Raw genomic sequence first — 19,681 nt, forward strand, 5'->3', positions numbered from 1 at the left:
CAGCTCCTTCATCCATTTTCAAAATTTGTCATTTTATGTAAAGGAAGACATACAGAACAGAGAGTAAACCAGGGCAACGACGACAGTGTGTGATAGCTCGGTAAAGTTGGCAAAAGATTCCAACACAACATTCAACTCCATAGTAGCCAGAATGCAACTCGTCCAGCTACGAATATGGAGCTGAATGTTGTGTTGCAATATTGTGTCAACTTTACTTTGTAAAGCAACATTCAGCTGGTTATAGACACATCTTGTGCACGAATGTGACGTGAATAATAGCGTGCTGCTCAGGTAGTTAACAGTTCGTTCAAAGAGACACACATTTTTTTCTTACCGAAAACATAAAATATATTTCGAACGAGCTTAGTGCCCAAAATACCTTCTTGAAATGGGTGTTCTTTTACCTACAACCGGCCCTAGGGGTACATTTCTATGGTCAGTTAACATACAGTGTCAAAGGGCATTTTGTTTGCGACATAACTCAAACTGCACATGCAAGGAAAGGTGCATAGTTGTGGTCAGGAAACCAGGAGTCACAACAGATGCAACGCAAGTCGCAGACGTTCAATAAGGACGGCGTCTTGTTTACTCTTAATATTTCATGCCATCTTAGAACATGCCTAGGTATCAAAAATGTCCTCTAAAATTCATTTTACGAGGAAGATACCTGACTGAAAGGTATAATTTTATAGACAGAAAACACAGGGTGCATGTCACAGACGCCCTGGAAAGGCGATTAAACGACACTATGCTGTTCATTCTTAATATTCAATGAAATCTTAGACCGTCTCCAACACACCTAGGTGTCAAAAATGTTTTCTAAAAATTAATTTTACGAGACTGTTACCTAACTTAAAGCTACATTTTATAGTAAAAAAACATACAGTGCAAGTCGCAGACGCCCTGGATAGGTAATTAAACGACAGTAAGGTGTTCATTCCTTGTATTTAATGCCATCTTAGACCGTCTTCTAAGATGCATTTCCAGGGCGTCTGCGACTTGCACTGAATGTTTTCTCACCTTATAAGTGGTCCTATAAACCCTGTTTTGAACTAAGCAAATGGCATTTTTGAGAAGGCATTTTTGACACCGTAGCAAGTAGCAGACGGTGTAAGATGACATTAAATATTAAAAATGAACAACATACTGTCGCTTAATTGCCTTTCCAGGGCGTCTGCTACTTGCACTGTGTGTTTTCTGACCTTATAAAGCCTGTTTTGAAATAAACAAATGACATTTTTGACACCATAGCAAGTTGGAGACAGTTTGAGATTGCGTTGAATATTACGAATGGACAACATGCTGTCGTTTAATCCCCTTTCCAGGGCGTCTGCAACTTGCACTAGTCAGGCATCTTTCTCGTAACATGAATTTTTAGAGGACATTTTTGACACCTAGGTATGTTGGAGATGGTCTAAGATGGCATTGGATACAAAGATGAAACAAGATACTGTCCTTTATTGCCCATTACCGGACGTGTGCGACTTGCGTTGCATCTGTGGTGACTCCTTGATTTCTGACCACAACTATGCACCTTTACATACATGCACAGTTTCAGTTATGTTGCAAACAAAATGCCCTTTGACACTGAGGCAAGTTGCTGACTTGATAAATATTCACTAAAGGGCCTTTAGGACTTGAACTGTATGTCAACTGACTGTAGAGATGTACCTTTAGGTTCGGTTATAGGTAAAAGAATACCCATTTCAAGAAGGTATTTTAGACAATAAAATCGTTCGAAATATCAAAATGTATCTTATGTTTCCAACATTGTAGGCTTGTAGTAAGAATGGAATATGTGTCCTTTTGGATGAACTTTTAACTGGCTAAATGGCACGATATTATCCATGTAACCTTCATGTACAATATGAACCTATAACAAATCTGAATCTGAACGGAACTATTAACTACCTCAGTCGCGCGCTATTATACACGTCACGTTTGTGCACAAGATGTGTCTTATAACCAGCTGAATGTTGCTTTACAAAGTAAAGTTGACACAATATTGCAACACAACATTCAGCTCCATATTCGCAGCTGGACGAGTTGCATTAAGGCGAATATGGTGTTGAATGTTGTGTTGGAATCTTGTGCCAACTTTACCGAGCTTACAATGTAACTAATTTCAGTTAAAATCGTGCAGCCAGGGTCCCGTAGAGGAAGGGACATAACTTTTTCTGTATCACGTAACGCATGGGTTGCCTCCCTTATACATTGGGCTGCATGTTGTTGACAACAGTGTACCTTGTTACTTCAGTGTATGCAAAAAGCACCTGAAAGCCACTGGTAAGTAGCTTACAGAGTGCTTCAAGTGGAAAGAAAACAGGGCATCACCTTAGCATAGCCTGACACTTGCTAAACTGAACTGCCTTTTTCTTGTTTACATTCACCCATGGTTATACATGGCGTTGTTGTTGTTCATAAGTTCATCACTCATCGCATCAGTCCAGTTTCGTATTTGTGCAGATTGAGAGGAGTGGCAAACATTCAGAATACTTAAACAGCTAAATACAAATTCCATCACCTCCGTTCAGTAGGTGCAATGTAGGCCCTACTGTAGGTAGGCCTACAGGTATTTTTGTTTTATACCGGTTTGTAGATTCTATGGGTGGAGCTATAGAGTGAACTCTATAACTGGGCAGGTAGCGTATGGATTTGTTTAGCCCTGGATTCATAGTCATTTTTTCCCCCATAGACTGGTTTTTGCCTCTGTGTGATTTAATTAATTAGTTAATTAATTTACGCTCTATAACTTTTAAAACTAGTGGTACCAGTACATGTACGGTTCAAAGTTTTGCCACATAACACTTCACAGTACATGGTATTGCACAGTACGAACAGCACGGTATGACAAAGTGACTGTGCTGTATCTTGGACTCTGTAGCTTGCAACCACACAGTACTGGGCAGCTGTAGCACAATATGACGAGGTAACTGTGCTGTACCCGGTACTCTGTGGCTGACAACTGCACAGTATTGAGCAGATGCAGAAAGGTATAACGAGGTAACTGTCGTCTACCCGGTACTCTGTGGCTGACAACTGCACAGTACTGAGCCTCTGTATCACAATATGACGAGGTAACTGTGCTGTACCCGGTACTCTGTAGCTGACAACTGGACAGTCCTGAGCAGCTGCAGCACGGTATAACAAGGTAACTGTGCTGTACCCGGTACTCTGTGACTAACAACTGCACAGTACTGAGCAGCTGCAGCACGGTATGACGAAGCAACTGTACTGTGCCCAGTACCCTGTGGCTGACAACTGCACAGTACTAAGCAGCTGCAGTACGGTATGATGAGATAACTGTGCTGTTTTTGGTACTCTGTGGCTGACAACTGCACAGTACTGAGCAGCTGTAGCACATTTTCACGAGGTAACTGTGCTGTGCCCGGTACTCTGTAGCTGACAGCTGCACAGTATTGAGCAGCTGCAGCACGGTATGACGAGGTAACTGTGCTGTACCCGGTACTCTGTGGCTGACAACTGGACAGTATTGAGCAGATGCAGAAAGGTATGACGAGGTAACTGTCGTCTACCCGGTACTCTGAGGCTGACAACTGCACAGTACTGAGCAGCTGCAGTACGGTATGACGAGGTAACTGTGCTGTTTTCGGTACTCTGTGGCTGACAACTGCACAGTACTGTGCAGCTGCAGCACAATATGATGAGGTAACTGTGGTGTGCTCGGTACTCTGTGGCCGACAGCTGGACAGTCCTGATCAGCTGCAGCATGGTATGACGAGGTAACCGTGCTGTACTCAGTACTCTGTGACTGACACCTGCACAGTACTGGGCAGCTGCAGCACTGTATGACGAGGTAAATGTGCTGTTTTCGGTACTCTGTGGCTGACAACGCCACAGTACTGAGCAGCTGCAGTACGGTATGACGAGGTAACTGTGCTGTACTCGGTAACTGTGCTGTGCCCCGTACCCTATGGCTGACACCTGCACAGTACTGAACAGCTGCAGTATGTTATGACGAGTCAACTGTGCTGTGCCCGGTACTCTGTGGCTGACAACTGCAAAGTACTCAGCAGCTGCAGTACGGTATGACCAGTGAACTGCGCGGTGCCCGGTATTCTGTGTTTACAAGCCCTGGGCAGCTGTAGCAAAGTATGACGAGGTAACTGTGCTGTACCCAGTACTCTGTGGCTGAGAAGTGCACAGTATTGAGCAAATGCAGAAAGGTATGACGAGGTAACTGTCGTCTACCCGGTACTCTGTGGCTGACAACTGCACAGTACTGTGCCTCTGTAGCACAGTATGGCAAGGTAACTGTGCTGTACCCGGTACTCTGTGGCTGACAGCTGCACAGTACTGAGCAGGTGTAGCACATTATGACAAGGTAACTGTGCTGTACCGAGTACTCTGTGGCTGACAACTCCACAGTACTGAGCAGCTGGAGTAAGTTACGATGAGCTAACTGTGCTGTACCCGGTACTCTGTGACTAAAAACTGCACAGTACTGGGCAGCTGCAGCATGGTATGACGAGATAGCTGTGCTGTACCCGGTATTCTGTGGCTGACAACTGCACAGTACTGAGCAGCTGTAACACGGTATGATGAGGTAACTGTGCTGTACCAGGCACTCTGTGGCTGAAAACTGCACAGTATTGAACAGCTGTAGCACATTATGATGAGGTTGCTGTGCTGTACCCGGGACTTTGTGGCTTCTAACTGCACAGTATTGGGCAGCTGTAGCACAGTATAACGAGGTAACTGTGATGTATCCGGTACTCTGTGGCTGACAACTGCATAGTACTGAGCTGCTGTAGTATGGTATGACGAGTTAACTGTCCTGTGACGGGTACTCTGTGGCTGACAACTGCACAGTACTGAGCAGCTGTAGCACATTATGACGAGGGTGCTGTGCTGTACCCGGTACTCTGTGGCTGACAAGTGCACAGTACTTAGCAGCTGTAGCACAGTATGATGAGGTAACTGTGCTGTACCCGTACTCTGTGGCTGACAACTGCACAGTACTGAGCTGCTGCAGTACGGTATGACGAGTTAACTGTCCTGTGATGGGTACTCTGTGGCTGAAAACTGCACAGTATTGAGCAGCTGTAGCACATCATGACGAGGTAACTGTGCTGTACCCTGTACTCTGTGGCTGACAACTGCACAGTATTGAGCAGCTGTAGCACATCATGACGAGGTAACTGTGCTGTACCCTGTACTCTGTGTACAGCACATCATGACGAGGTAACTGTGCTGTACCCTGTACTCTGTGGCTGACAACTGCACAGTACAAAGCATCTGTAGCACAGTGTGATGAGGTAACTGTGCTGTACCCGGTACTCTGTGGCTGACAACTGGACGGTAATGAGCGGCTGCAGCACATTATGACGAGGTAACTGTGCTTAGCCCGGTACCCTGTGGCTGACAGCTAGACAGTCCTGATGAGCTGCAGCACGGTATGACGAGGTAACTGTGCTGTACCCGGTACTCTGTGACTAACAACTGCACAGTATTGAGCAGCTGCAGCACGGTATGACGACGCAACTGTGCTGTGCCTGGTACTCTGTGGCTGACAACTGCACAGTACTGAGCAGCCATAATACATTATGACGAGGTAACTGTGCTGTGCCTGGTACTCTGTGACTGACAACTGCACAGTACTGAGCAGCTGCAGTACGGTATGACGAGGTAACTGTGCTGTGCCCGGTTCTCTGTATCTGACAGCTGCGCAGTATTGAGCAGCTGTAGTACATTATGACGAGGTAACTGTGCTGTGCCCGCTTCTCTGTAGCTGACAGCTGCGCAGTATTGAGCAGCTGAAGGATGGTATGACGAGGTAACTGTGCTGTACCCAGTACTCTGTGGCTGACAACTGCACAGTACTGAGCAGCTGCAGTACGGTATGACGAGGTAACTGTGCTGTGCCCGGTTCTCTGTATCTGACAGCTGCGCAGTATTGAGCAGCTGTAGTACATTATGACGAGGTAACTGTGCTGTGCCCGCTTCTCTGTAGCTGACAGCTGTACTGTATTGAGCAGCTGAAGGACGGTATGACGAGGTAACTGTGCTGTGCCCGGTTCTTTGTAGCTGACAGCTGCGCAATATTGAGCAGCTGAAGGACGGTATGACAAGGTAACTGTGCTGTGTCCAGTACTCTGTTTCTGACAGCTGCGCAGTATGGAGCAGCTGAAGGACGGTATGACGAGGTAACTGTGCTTTGCCCGGTTCTCTGTAGCTGACAGCTGCGCAGTATTGAGCAGCTGAAGGACGGTATGACGAGGTAACTGTGCTGTGCCCGGTTCTCTGTATCTGACAGCTGCGCAGTATTGAGCAGCTGAAGGACGGTATGACGAGGTAACTGTGCTGTGCCCGGTACTCTGTAGCTGACAGCTGCGCAGTATTGAGCAGCTGAAGGACGGTATGACAAGGTAACTGTGCTGTGCCCGGTACTCTGTAGCTGACAGCTGCGCAGTATTGAGCAGCTGAAGGATGGTATGACGAGGTAACTGTGCTGTACCTGGTTCTCTGTAGCTGACAGCTGCGCAGTGTTGAGCAGCTAAATGACCGTATGACGAGGTAACTGTGCTGTGCCCGGTTCTCTGTAGCTGACAGCTGCGCAGTATTGAGCAGCTGAAGGACGGTATGACGAGGTAACTGTGCTGTACCCGGTTCTCTGTAGCTGACAGCTGCGCAATATTGAGCAGCTGAAGGACGGTATGACGAGGTAACTGTGCTGTACCCGGTTCTCTGTAGCTGAGAGCTGCGCAGTATTGAGCAGCTGAAGGACGGTATGATGAGGTAACTGTGCTGTACCCGGTTCTCTGTAGCTGACAGCTGCACAATATTGAGCAGCTGAAGGATGGTATGACGAGGTAACTGTGCTGTGCCCGGAACTCTGTGGCTGACAACTGCACAGTACTGAGCAGCTGAAGGACGGTATGACGAGGTAACTGTGCTGTGCCCGGTTCTTTGTAGCTGACAGCTGCGCAGTATTGAGCAGCTGAAGGACGGTATGACGAGGTAACTGTGCTGTGCCCGGTTCTCTGTAGCTGACAGCTGCGCAGTATTGAGGAGCTGAAGGACGGTATGACGAGGTAACTGTGCTGTGCCCGGAACTTCGGGGCTGACACAGTATTGTGCAGCTGCAGTACTGTATCATGCAGCTACTGTGTATAACTACATGTACATGGGCAGATTTGATGACTAGTATGTACTGTAATTGAAAATGTGAACAGTTTATGTTGGTACAACACAGTTGCAATATAAGGTACTGAGCAGCTACCACAAAATATATTGTTCATTTGTTTTGTTTTGTTTTTTTCACTTTTCTGATTAATGCCATAGGATTCGGATTCACTTGGTATATTGTTCAGGTAATAAGGCTTTGTTGTGAACTTCTGAGTTATGTGTGAGTCATATTTTTGAAGACACATACTTGTTTGCTGTCATTTACAACATCATCCCAAAAACAAAAGAAAAGTAAACCCTATGTGACCATTGCAGAGGACCTGTCATTTTGCCATTGTGTTCATACATTGGTTTATACATGAGGCCCAAGCGCAGAACATTGAGACACAACCTACAAGTAGGCCTCTTTGTTGGGAACACAGACTAGGTCTGTGTACGGTTCAGCCAGCCCAGGTTGAAAAGGTTCAGACACAACCTACATACAGGCCACTATGTTTGCAACACAGACTAGGTCTGTATATGGTTCAGACAACCCATGTCGAAAAAGGTTGGGCCCCTATGTTTGCTACGCAGTCTAGGTCTGTATATGGTTCAGACGGCCCATGTCCAAAAGGTTCAGACACAACCTACAGGTGGGCCCCTATGTTTGCCACACAGACTAGGTCTGTATATGGTTCAGACGGCCCATGTCCAAAAGGTTCAGACACAACCTACTGGTGGGCCCCTATGTTTGCGACACAGACTAGATATGTATATGGTTCAGCCAGCCCAGATCTGAATGGTTCAGACACATACTCTTTAGTGTATCCTCAACTGGTCAAAGCTATACGCTACAGAAGCAGGGTATTTTTTTTTTGGTTCTGTAGCAATTCTGTCTTCAGATCACCCAGTTCTTTGTAAAGTGAAGACCTTGTCACAGTCATCGAAAATGTTCTTAGCCTTTCTGGGTGGAAGCTTTGGTTTGCAGTTTTGTTAATTGCCAAGTCCCCGCATTCTGAGGGCGATATATATAATATGAATTCAGAATAACTCATAGGATACCTGTTCGCATTACATACAGCTTTGACAGTGCAGGCATTATGCAAGATTTATTCCCATGGTTTAGGTCGAAGCGTGGTCAACTGATCTCAAAGCTAAATGTGAGCCTGTATATACATGTACATATTATACATTGTACATCTGCAGATATCAGCCCCAGCCAGTTCCTGCAGGGTTGCAGTGATACCAGCTCCGATCAAGCGTTCATTAAGATCTGAACAGATTTCTGGAGGTTTCCTGAGCATTTAGGATTAATTGAAAATATCTTCAGAACCCCCTTGCCCCACTCCCCACCCCCCACACACAAACACCCTTCCTGTGTAGAACACAATGATGTAGATTGTGTATGTTTAGGCTTACATACAAGTAGCTTGTGTATTAAAGCCAAGTTATGTATATGTGTATATATACACTACAGGGGATTATTTCTACTTCTACATAATAGTATAGTCAAGACAGTCAGCTTCCCATTAAAATTCAGTTGCCTTTATGTGTACGCTACATGCTCTTTGATATATGTATATGAGGTCATTGTTTTATTAAGCACATTGCCCGCACTGAAATTCACACTGAAGGCAAGACGTTCATTTCCCAGTTCAGTTTCACATTTTAACACACACTGCTCAGTTCTTTCTGTGAAATGGATGACTGAACATTAATAGTGAAATGTTCAGAACTGCAAGTCATGCGTTCACTCTGACCTGCACTTGTATACATACAAACCTCCTTTGTTTTTGATGCTGTTTTTTTTTTTTTTCACTCCGCTCAGATGTGGCAGTGAATTTGCTAGGGCTGGTTGACCTGTGTGGTTGACAGTTCTCCAGGGACTATTCTGTCTTTGCTCCTCCCTGTCACGTCAGCCTTACCTGGAGACCTGAATGTTGGGGTTTGTGACCTTTAGATTCATTAGTCGGATCGTCGCACCTGTGAGCTGTACACCTGCTGCCGTGAGAACCGTGTGTAGCGTCACTATGGGGGGACGAGCATCCAAGGGGGGTAGGAAGGGGCCAGGTGGGGGTAAGCCAATATCCTTCATGTACAACTATATTCCGATATATACACAAAGCTGATCTGTGAGGTCATTTCCATGGAACCAAGATGTACTTAAACCTTTATCTGTGTATGTGTAAAATTTGATTCAAGCCTACTGGATGAGTTTATCATAAATATGACATTTAAGGCTGTGACACAGACATCCTTCATGTATAAGTATATACTGCCATTTGTGCACAATTTAAAGCTGATCTATTACGTTGTTGCCATGGAGCCAAGATGCACTTATTGTATACATTTGAATCAATAACATTTGAATCTAATCTAATGGATATTTTTATAAAAAAAATACTGCAAAGGCTAGGGGCCAAGCATCCAAGAATGTAGGAAGAGGTCAAGCAGTTCTGTAAGCCAATATCCTTCATGTACAATGCATTGATGCTGATATATACTGCATGGAACCAAGATGCATTGTCTGTATACATGCATGCATGTGTAAAATTTGAATTTATTGTACTGGATATTTTTATCAAAAATACTGCAAAGGCTGGGGACTGAGCATCCAAGGATGTAAACAGAGGTCAGGCAGTTATGTAAGCCAATATCCTTCGTGTGCAACTACATTTACATGACACTCATTTGAATCTTCCACATGGAACCATGATGTACTTTCTGCGTATATAACATTTGAATCATAAGCTTACTGGATATGTGTATAAATATTGTGAGGGCCTGCTAAGATGATGTGATTTTAAAAGTGTTGCATTCACGTGTGTGCCCTTAAACATGTCAACATTAACCAATTTAATGGCTGTAATTGGTTGGTGATTTCATGTAAATTTCATTTTGTATACCCGTACACATTTGACATGCTCAATACTACATGTAATGATGGGGTCTTTTATAGAATTGCATGGTGCCGGCCTGGAAGTTTTACTCAGCACACGTATGTGTGTGTGTGTGTATATATATATATATATATATATATATATATATATATATATATATATATATATATGACCTTTCTCCTTCTTTGGTCCGTAAAACTATAAACACATAAACAGAGTATAAACACTGAATACATGTGCATTTTGTTCAGTTTGGAAAAAAAGTACATTGTATGCTTTTTTCACATGGGTTTTAATATGATGGCTGGACCATGCAACCAGCTTTATTCATGCCCATATACAATGTGCTTAAGGTGGCATACAAGCAACTTAAAAGGAAGTGCGTGTAGCTATCCAGTGCTATGTACATATACGTGTACATGTACTTCATGTAGTGGCCCTGCCTACATGTTGTCATTGTAATGAGAATTGAACTTTAACTTAGTTTTGATTGGTTGCTGTAATGACCCCAGCTGTGGGGTTCAGAGTTCAAATCCCTGTGTGATCCATGGAGTAAACCCTTCAAGCATTGCACTGGTGTGGTGATCAAACAAGTCCCCCTGGACGAGCATTGACCAGGCTGTGGGCCTGTGAATGTGGGTGTCTTTGGGACAGACATTGCAGAGGAGAACTTATAAAATGGGCCAGGCATGCTGGTGTGTATTATCAGGTGTAGCTTTCCACTGCTTCGAGTTCTTGATTATATTTAAGCATATTCATTTTAAAGATTTTTTTTCAAATCCCAGTGTCAGTAAATCCTTCGACCATATATATACAGTTAATTCATTTTTAATTTTTAATAAAATAAACCAAATGTAAATCTTCAGCCTTTTCAGCCGATAAAGCACTTTTTTCAGTGGAATATTTCAGAGGACAAGTGGCCTTTTGAAAAATGTGTAGAAACAGACTGGAGACAACACTGCAGAAACAAACCCATTAGTGCTGTTGACTGCCTAAAGATGTCATCACTAAGACCCTAGAACAAACAATTAATGCTGGAATTGAACTTGCACTTCTTATGACTGTAGTAAATTGAATTTTTAGTAAAATAATTAAGCTATTGCACAACCTTTAGGTTACTAATTACACGGCCATACATCTACATGTATGTGCTATACGTAGAAATCTTCTACCTTTATGACCTCTAAAATTTATGGTTACAGTTAGTACGAAAATGATCGGTTTGTGTCACTATTAGTAAATGATGCTAGCTTCATAAAACTGTGCGTATTACTTCTCTACACCCCAAAATTCTATCAGAACATTTCAAAAGGTTGAAGAGTTACATGTAGAGTGCAAAAAGTCATAGTAGTGTATTGTATGTATATAGTAAGTATTTGTACAAGGATTTGTAGGTCACGTCCTGAGAAAAGGTTTACACATGCTAAGTACAGATACAAATACCGGTATTATCTGTGTTTAGTCCTCGTATACACACTATAACACGTGTGAGATGACCCTTGTGTCGTTAGTCCTGTGCTAAGGGTTGACAGGGAAAAGACACCCACAACTGTGCACTGTACACCTGCGTGGCCACAACAGGTAGGCTTAATTAATCAATTGAGCAGTGTTTACAGTTGTGTACAATTAAATAACTTGTGGTATTCGTGTGGTATTTTTTGTGTACAATATTATACTCCGGCAGTGGGTTTGTAGTAGCCTGGATTTTGGGATTATCTGTAATGTTTATATACACATGTAAGACTGACACATGAAGGTGACAGGTCAATTTACACAAACCCTAATTCTTCAACCTTTTCAACTGCCCCTGCACCCAGTATTTTGAATCATTCTGAGAGAACTGTGAGGTGTTACAGAAATAATTTCCACAGTGTTTTGAAGCTTGCATCTTAATGGCACGAATTTCATTTTTTTTTTTTTTTCAGCATAAATTTCATAATAAATGTATGCATAAATTCAAGTGCTATAAGGGTGTTAATGGTTGAAAAGGTTGAGGATTTACAGTATATAAGTTCGAAAGATCAGCCTTTCCATAGCTTTTTATTCATGTATGCCTCGGTTTAAATATCACAAGTGCAGAATTGTACAGAAAAACTATACACGTGTACTACATGCACGTAACATGTAGCGGTTTAACACAGTACAGGCTTCATTGGCATGTACATGCAACTCATAGATTCATGTACTCTGCTATAAAGGATCTTTAAAGGGTTATTAAATCTTTGATTTCACTTAGCTTACTTGTACATGTGCATGTAGGCTAATAATATACGATAGTTCAGTTTATGTACGAACTACATGTATGCGTGCTTACTTTAATGTTACTAGCAGACACAATATAAAGTTCACATGGTTAAGTGAATATATGTATGAGTATAGACATAAATTTGTTAAAGACCCAGGCCTGTATGTGGGAAGGTCTGCCAGCAACCTGTGGATGGTCGTGAGTTTCCCCCAGGCTCTGCCCGGTTTCCTCTCACTGTTATGCTATCCCCAGTTGTATAAGTGAAATATTCTTGAATACTGCGTAAAACACCAATCAAATAAATAAATTAAAGCCCCGGGAGGAGACTCACTTTTGAGTATCAGTGGCTAAGTACATGTGCACACAGGATGTGGGCATGATTTCAAAGCTGACGTTGGGCAGGGAATTTGTAGAATCAAGAGTATATTGGTACAATACAAACAGAATGATGTCTGAATACAATGCCCTTGTGTTGTGTTTGCCACATATTGCAAACTTGTGACGTACAGGTTTGTGAGACCAGAAACACAAAATTAGCAGAAGATGGCCTTAACCCAGTTCTCATGTAATGAGTGAAATTGTGCTGCCTCATGCAACCACATGTATAAACAGATTAACATATGCAGCATGTGTCATTCTCTCCCTGTATGATCTTTAGTCACAAAAAAAATTGTAGTGTTCCAGGACTGAAGACATTTGTATGTACTATATGTATATACTATACTTGTAAATGTATGAAAACACAACATGTGCATGAGTGTAATAATGTGCTCAAAACATACAAGAAATTCAGTTTTTATAGGCTCCAAATTTAGTTAATTTAATTTCAAACACATAATTTACATGTGAAACTTTTTTTTAATATAATGTCTCCCCATGAAGATTTCCATTTCTTTGTACAATTTCTGTACAAGATATGTTTTAATTAAATGCATTCTATCCTTGTAAGCTATGGTAACTTCTAAGTGAAAAATATTCCATTTAAATGTATGAGCATGTATATTTCTCATAAATATACAGTGTTGATAAACTACCAGATAAAATGCTGCCATGCTTGGGGCTCTGCACTAATACATGTGCTGCCATGCTTGGGACTCTGGTTTAATAGTATATTTTAAAAACTTTAAAAATAGTACTTGATGCTGCGGTGCTTGTGGCTCTGCACTAATACATGTGCTGCCATTCTTGTGGCTCTGCACTAATACATGTGCTGTAATGTTTGGGGCTCTGCACTAATACATGTGCTGCCATTCTTGTGGCTCTGCACTAATACATGTGCTGCAATGTTTGTGGCTCTGCACTAATACATGTGCTGCCATGCTTGGGGCTCTGTACTAATACATGTGCTGCCATGCTTGGGGCTCTGTACTAATACATGTGCTGCCATGCTTGGGGCTCTGTACTAATACATGTGCTGCCATGCTTGGGGCTCTGTACGAATACATGTGCTGCCATGCTTGGGGCTCTGTACTAATACATGTGCTGCCATGCTTGTGGCTCTGCACTAATACATGTGCTGCCATTCTTGTGGCTCTGCACTCATACATGTGCTGCCATGCTTGTGGCTCTGTACTAATACATGTGCTGCCATTCTTGTGGCTCTGCACTAATACATGTGCTGCAATGTTTGGGGCTCTGCTCTAATACATGTGCTGCAATGTTTGGGGCTCTGTACTAATACACGTGCTGCAATGTTTGGGGCTCTGCACTCATACATGTGCTGTCATGCTAAGCAAATAAATAAATATATCATATAACTCGAAAATTGTTATATCTGACGTAAAACCCAAAGCGAAGATTATACATACCAAGTGCAAACAAATGTACTAAAATTTATATTAACCTGTTTATTGATCTCTTTAATTCATTGCTTAATTTAATGGTACACAAAGGTGAGACTTAATAAGATAGACGTCTATCTTAATCCCAGGTTCAAGCTACATGTGTACTTGCATTTTGTCTTGTCTAGGTTGGAAATTTGTTAGTGCTTTTTTTTTATACCAAATAGATACTGTATGTGGCCATTATCTTTAAGATTGATCATATTAAAGAAATTCACATTGGCTGAACAGTAAACATTGATAACATTTTAAGATCTCCAGGGAAGATTATTGCCCTTTTTGTACTTGATTCCTAAGTCTGAGTCTATATTTGCTTGAAGATGGAGGGCTGCATGTGTATTTTGCTTTGATGTGGATTTGAGGGTTTTTAATTCGGGCACCTCTTCAAGTAATCTAATTAGGGCTAAATTTCCCTGGGATAATTTGGGAGGTGGGAGAGGGGGGGTGGTGGATTGGCTGTAACTTGGGAAGCTGTAAAGGCTGGTATGAAAATGTCTTTGCATTGACCCTGGTGGGCTAAATTAACTACATCTGTGTTAAAATTACGCAGGTCTAATAATGCATACTCATTCCATTTATCCCCGACTCATCTGTAACCGTACAAAGTCAGGAGGTATATAAGATTGTTCTATACAGGGATGTACAGGTACTTAACATGAAACATCACTAGGGAATTTGTAGATTCCCTTGCTCTCTCTGCTTAATGGCCCTCATTTGCCTGTTTGTGCAGTCTGACATTCTTTCAAAACCATTTTTCTTCCAACAATAGGTTGTTCATTTCTGTACTTTACCTTGCATGTGGGAAAGCTGTTCATTAACTTGCCAAAGGTTGGTGGTTTTTCGTGGGAAACTTTGGAGTGCTTCTCTTATAAAACTGACTGTCATTGTACATGTATATTAAAAATTCTTGAGAGTAGTATTAATACGTCTATTAAAGCAAGCCAAAATGACCTAAAATTTTATTCACGAAAGTGCATGTTTAGAGGCCTACAAATGTTGCAAAATGTTATTTTTGGCGCTGAAACACAATTTTCCAGTAGAATGTCATCCCGTTTTGCAAGGCAGACCTTAAAACACCTTTCTTAAATTAACAGAACTCTCAGAATATGGGAAAATGGGCTAGTCATGGACGAGTGCCCTCTCCCACCATAATAGTGGACGTCGTTGTATAACCAAAATATTCTTGAGTACGACATTAAACTAAAATCAAATAAATAAACAATTTTCAAGCTGACCTGATTTGATGCCTCTCTGGCTCAGTGTAAATTTATAGCGTTGACATAACCGTTGGGGCCAAGAGCAGAAAGTTCAGACATTGGGTATACATGTTTAGATATCGTAGTCATTTATTGACAGGTTAAGATATGAACCCTGCACTGAGGTGCTATAAAATAACCATTGAAACTCCATTAGAACTGTGGTTTATCCAAGGATTAAGGATCACTGCCAAACCTAGATACACAAAAATTGTCCCCCTCTGTGCACTGTGAATCTGTTTGTTTTAGGTAATACGCCATGCACATGTATCTGTGGACATGTGGATTGTGTTATCATGAAGTCATTCACTTAATATACATTCCAGAACAGTAAAGTTTTAATTACATGTGTAGCACAGGAAAAAAGAGTTAAAAATGGAATTTAACCTAACAGTTATACCAACTCACATTTATGACTTAATATTTGTTTAATTAGGAGACACGCAGAGTTTGTGCTCATTGGTTTGGTATGATGCATGTGACCCTGTCTAGAAAATATATGTTGAAAAAAAATCATACTTTGGTTTCAAAATGTTTTTATTGAAGTGGACAATAAAAGTAAAGGATTAGATATTTTTTTTAATTCTCATCATTTAAATTACTGCTTGTCTGCATTTTAGAGGCCTATAAATGTCACAAAATGTTATTTTTGGTGCTGAAACTTACAATTTTCCAGTAGAATATCATCCCGTTTTGCAAACAGACCTCAAAACACCTTTCTTAAATTAACAGAACTCTCAGAATACGGGAAAATGGGCTAGTCCTGGACGAGAGCCCTCTCCCACCATAATAGTGGACGTCGTCATATAACCAAAATATTCTTGAGTAAGGCGTTAAACTAAAATCAAATAAATAAACAAATTTCAAGCCGACCTGATTTGATGCCTCACTGGCTTGTTGTAAATTTATAGCGCTGACATGACCGTTGGGCCAAGAGCAGAAAGTTCAGACATTGGGTGTACATGTTTAGATATCGGTAAGCATTTATTGACAGGTTAAGATATGAACCCTGCTCTGAAGGTGCTATTAAATAACCATTGAAATTCCATTAGAACTGTGGTGTATCCAAGGATTAAGGATCACTGCTAACCTAGATATACAAAAATTGTCCCCTCCGTGCACTTGTGAATCTGTTTGTTTTAGGTAATACGTTATGGACATGTATCTGTGGACCTGTGGATTGTGATTGTGAGAACTAAAACTCCAAAATTGACCTAGAATACCCATTATTGTTGAAGTCTGACTCAAGTGTCTTGTCACCAATGTTTCATAAAGCTGCAGTTTTCATGTCATTTACGGATTCATCCATAAAAAAAAAACAATTGACAAGCAATATGCAAATTTAAATATTTAAAGTTCATTCAATTTTTCAACGTGCAATGAGGAGGTTAGCATGTTTGATTGTGGGCGTCCAGCTATCACATGACGAAATTTACACGACAGTGACATGTCCTGTAGCTTTCGAAAGGCTGTTATAATTCCTAATGAAGTCTTTTTCCTTGTTTGACGTGACCTTCTGTTCACTGGCTTCACCACAAATACTGATACAGTCAGGTTTAGAAACTTGTGTAACAGCCTCTACAGCATATATATATATATCCTAAAAATGAACTGTGCAGACAAAACCTGGATAAAAGTCTTTTTTTGAAAGTTCATCTTGAGGAAATGTGTGGTGGATTAATTTACGTAATGACTTTCAGTAGCTATGCATATTAAAGTACATCTTTAATTGATTGAGTTAAAAATTTCAATTAATATTTTTCCTAAAAAGTAACGCTATTTAAAGTATGTTCAAATACATGTACATCCAGTGCAGGGGCCGCTTTCACAAAACTTTGTCAGCCATATTTTCTGTAACTTCTTTCATAAAAGACCTTGTCTATGTTAAAGTGCCATAAGGTGACGTCATTTACACGAAAAGGTATGAAAAATTGATTTACAAAGTTGTGAGAAAGTCCCCCCAGAGACGCACGAGGACTTAAAGTGTTTGTTCTGCTTGCCCGTCCATATACATGTACATACAGGTTTTAATTGTAGAAAATAATATAGGAGCATATACGTGTATTTTCATGCTTTTTTATACGTGTAGTAATAAACAAATATTATCCCACCATTTTTATTTTATTTAGTAACATTTAATAGTATTTCTTCTAATGTTTAGGACAGATATTGGTGAATAATTAGAGATTATTTTTCTTTTTAATTTTTAAAATTTTTTTTAACTTTTTAAAATGAGGACATGTATACAGGTATGATGTTCGTGTGATTGTCTAACCATGTGAGAAAAGAATAATTGTGTATTCTTGTTACAGTAACATTGGCTACAAAGAGCAGACCAGGTGTTTCAAGAATTTGGTTACATGTAGCTGTGAATTGCTCTTTCTAAGTAACGAAGTAAAAAAATTGAGTTTTGTGCATGTATACGGTACATGACAATTAAAAGATTTTATTGGGCCACATGCAATATTATTATTCTAATTTTTTTGCTTTGGTCATGCTGATAATTACATGTGTAGGAATACAGATTGTGAGGAGTTAAAGTAATGAATTAAATGAAAGGAGGAAGTTTAGCTTCCTCACTTGGCAGTTAGCATTAAGTCCAATTAAGTCTGGTTGACCTGTATCATTGTAATGGCTCAAGGGTGGGGCGGCTTACTTGCCTTCGGTAAGTCCTCTCAGTGAAGCAGCACTAGATAAAAGAGAGGGGAAAATCCATCCTGGAACAAGGAGGCTCATTACATGCACCCTAAGGACTCCTTCGTCGTCATATGACTGAAAAAAGAAACGATGTTAAACCCCAAGCACTCATTCACTCACTCACTCACTCACACAGTCTTACATGTATGTTCTTTGTAAGACTACAATGCAATGAATACAGAATGCATTAAATGTCAGTAATTCACATGTGAGAAAGTTCATCAGTAATGTGGGCGTGGTTAGTGGTTTTTCTTACACTGGGCTGTCTGGAGCGCTAGCTTCTTCCACCTGAACAACTCACTGCCATATTTTAACATGAAAGTGAAGACTTCTTGGCTGTAGTATGACGTTAAGAACTAGCAAAATAGGTAAATACATGTATTTATGTGCATGTCTATAATAACAATTGAAGAGCAGCATCTAAATGTCCTTGACGTGTTTTCTTTCAAGTTTAAGAGCTGTAGTAATTGTCTTCTACTCATGTGATAGGAAGAGCTCCCATAATTAAGCCATGTCACATGATGAGGTTTGAATGTTGTCCATCTCAATATAAAGCTCTCAGACAAGAACACCGGCATGTAGTTGGCATGTATGTCTACATAGCAGTTGGATTGTGATACAGGCTTGAGGGTTTAAAACAAGCTGGTGCGGTCAGCTGACTGTCTGAGTTTACAAGGATCGGGGTGCCCTGTGAATTCCTCTCTGTTAGATACCTGTATTGTGCATGTAGTGGCTTGTGGCAGATTCAGGTAAGTACATCTCCATGTCAGTGTGTTATTAAGGGAGCATGTATGAAAAGATAAAAAATGTTTTATTGATGTGTGTACTAGTTATTCAGGTTTTATACAGATCTGTGCAAACTGGATGCCATTTTTTCCCCCCACTAGATCTCTTTCTATTTAACAATTACAACTTAATTGATCACATGTGCATAGGCTAGTGCAGGTATTGTATTTCACCTGATATTGAGTGTGTAAAAAATACACTAAAATGATACCAACACGTGAAGTTAATCAAAAACCTCGGACAGCAAGCTGGATGAATCAGAGTTGGGCAAGAAACACGTTGCTTGAAAAATGCTAAACTTTAGTTGAAATACAGTATTTAGGTGAAACAGAGTATTTAGGTGAAATAGAGTATTAGGGTATTTAGGTGAAATAGAGTATTTAGGTGAAGTAGGGTATTTAGATGAAATATAGTATTGAGGTGAAATAGGTTATGTAGGTGAAATTGAGTATTTAGATGAAATAGGGTATTTAGGTGAAATTGAGTATTTAGGTGAAATTGAGTATTTAGGTGAAATACAGTGTTCATGTACCAGGTTATATGTACATTTATTAAGTCTTTTTCTTTGACCATGTACATGTACTAGTTTGTTAATGCTAGAAAACATATGCTGTCCAGTACATGTCACCATGCAGGTATACATGTACCTGTTGGCAATGGATCAATCATTATATGATTGAAGTTCCAACCAGAACGTCGATCCTGGCACCTAATTAAGTGTGACCTACATGTCCATCTTCGTACTGTTCAAATGTAGATGTTTGTATTAATATTTGATGAAACTCCAGCATGTACGACAATCTCCACTAGCTCTCAAAGCGAATTCAA

At 40.8% G+C, this 19,681-nt stretch overlaps 1 protein-coding gene across 1 annotated transcript in view; it reads left to right on the forward strand.

The window, feature by feature from the left end:
- Positions 1-2,242: 2,242 nt before the first annotated feature.
- The window catches only part of LOC135476275 (apoptosis-inducing factor 3-like), a 54,010-nt gene continuing 36,571 nt past the window's right edge, over positions 2,243-19,681 (forward strand). Inside the window, exon 1 of the mRNA XM_064756255.1 lies at positions 2,243-2,286. The gene's annotated coding sequence lies outside the window, so the exon portion shown is untranslated. The remainder of the gene's footprint in view (positions 2,287-19,681) is intronic.

This window comes from Liolophura sinensis, chromosome 10 (assembly GCF_032854445.1).
Source record: "Liolophura sinensis isolate JHLJ2023 chromosome 10, CUHK_Ljap_v2, whole genome shotgun sequence".
In the NCBI taxonomy this organism is placed as follows: Eukaryota; Metazoa; Mollusca; class Polyplacophora; order Chitonida; family Chitonidae; genus Liolophura; species Liolophura sinensis.